Here is a 2131-nt window from a genome sequence, read left to right as displayed (position 1 = left end):
GCAGACTTGCCCAAATTGACCTTTGCCCCGGACGCCCTCCCAAACTCCTCAACCACCCTAGGAACGGCCCCAAACCCCCTATCAGTGGTGATAAAGAGGATCAGGTCATCCGCATACCCAGCCACTTTAGCCACCTCCCTCCCACCCCCAGGGAGATGCACCTCTTCAATGCCCGGCTCCGCCCTCAGCCCCGCCATCAGGGCCTCCAGGGACAGGACGTACAGGAGTGGGGACAGGGGGCAGCCCTGTCAAACACCCCCACCTGCCGCACCACCCTCGAAACGGAGCCATTGATCCTGATGCGGCTAACCGCATCCGCATACAGCAACCGGATCCAAGCAACACCGGCCCAAACCCCATCCGCTCCAGGACCCGGAACAGAAAGGAGTGCTGCACGCGATCGAACGCCTTTTCCTGGTCCAGGCTCAGGAGGGCCAGCGGGAGACCCCTCACGTCCGCCCAGCTGACCACATCCCTCGCCAGGACCAGGTTCAGGCTGCACATTCTCCCTGGCACCCCACAGGTCTGGTCCGGATGGACCACCGATCCCATAACCCTTCCCAACCTGAGCGTCAGGACCTTGGCCAAAATTTTCACGTCCGCTGTAAGGACCGTGATGTGACGCCAATTGGCAAGCTGTTCTCGGCAGCCGTTCTTAAAAATGAGGGAGACCAGCCCCACCCGCATGAAGGCAGGCAGCACCCCCCCGCTGAAGCAGTCCCCATACACCACCACCAAATCCGGCCCCACCAGATCCCAGAAGGACCTGTAGAATTCCACCGGGAGACCATCGCCCCCCGGCGCCCGGCCCAGCCTCAGAGACCTCATAGCCTCCTCAGCCTCCCCCTCCGTAATGTCCGCCTCCAGGGCCTGCAGGTCCTCCGTCAACAGCCTAGACTCTAGCCCACCCAAGAACCTGTCCGCCAGGACCTCGTCCCTCTCCCGCTCACAGAAGAGGTCCTGATAATACACCCTGGCAGCCTCCAAAATCTCCTTCTCCCCCGTAACCCGCCTAGCAGGCACCTGCAGGGCCTCAATAACGCACCACTACTGCCGAGTACGCACCTCGGCGAAGAACGCCTTGGACGGGGTCTCGCCCGACAGGCACCCCCTCACACCAGACCCCACCAAAAGGGCCTTGGCCTCAGCCATAAAAAAGCCATCCAACCGACCCCGCAGGCCGCCTTCTCATGACCTTGGCCCCCGCACCGCCGACAGTAGACAAGCTGCCCAGGGTACGATAAGTAGCCACGGTCCGGTCCAAGAGAGAAGCTGCCGGGAGGGTGCAAGAACTCACCCGGCCTCGTGGTGTCCCTCCGGAGCTGGACTGCGTACCGCCTCTTCCCAAGCCAGAAGCCGAACTGGTCCCGTATCTTGGTGTACCTGGGTCCTCAGGAACGCCTCGACGTCCTCATCCGGAACAAAAGGGTTGTACAAGTGGATCGTCAGTGGGATCCACTCCTGGTGAAACAGGGGCACCAGCAACCTCCTTCGCCCTCCACTCTTCCTAAAAAACCAGACACCTCCGCAGCTCAAAAAAGGATAAATAAAAAAAAACCTTGGCTCACCACCGGCTGTATGCAGAAAACCACAGCAGGAGTAAGGGCGAACGTCTTTCGCAGGATCACCGAGGTGACAAAAAACTGGCGAAACCTGTCCCGAACAACAGTCGAAGCATCCTTCCTCAGCTCGATCCTTACAGTATTCCTCAGTCGCACCTTAAAGGCGGGGTCAGGAACCGCATCCCAAACTTCGGGATCCCCGACCACATCTCCACCGATGCCTCCGCCATCGCTGCAGTTCCCCTCCACAGAAATCTTTAGTAAAAGGCAAAAGATTTGTACGAGATGAAGAGAAACCCGAGCGATGGCTTCCAGAGGGCACGCTGGACGGAGAGCATGAACGGCGCCGGTCGTGGACATGAGGGTGACTCCAAGGTGTTGCCCAGTCGCAACAAGACAGCAGTTGTTATCAGCAAATGGATTATTATTAAAAATATATCTATCTTCCCACAAACCCATGTACAAATTAGCATAATTTGGCGCAAAGGGAGAACCCATGCTTGTCCCTTGAGTTTGTAAATAATACTTATTGTTAAACATGAAATAGTTTGATTTTAAAATGAACTTTG

General features: G+C 57.5%; 1 pseudogene; it reads right to left on the bottom strand.

Annotated features, from left to right (window-relative positions):
- Positions 1–1791: 1791 nt before the first annotated feature.
- Positions 1792–1863, bottom strand: LOC121681894 (annotated as a pseudogene).
- Between the last annotated feature and the right edge of the window lie 268 nt (positions 1864–2131).

This window comes from Alosa sapidissima, chromosome 1 (genome assembly GCF_018492685.1).
Source record: "Alosa sapidissima isolate fAloSap1 chromosome 1, fAloSap1.pri, whole genome shotgun sequence".
Lineage (NCBI taxonomy): Eukaryota > Metazoa > Chordata > Actinopteri > Clupeiformes > Clupeidae > Alosa > Alosa sapidissima.
The sequence above is the reverse complement of the archived record's forward strand: the minus strand, read 5'-3'. Positions and strand labels throughout refer to the sequence as shown.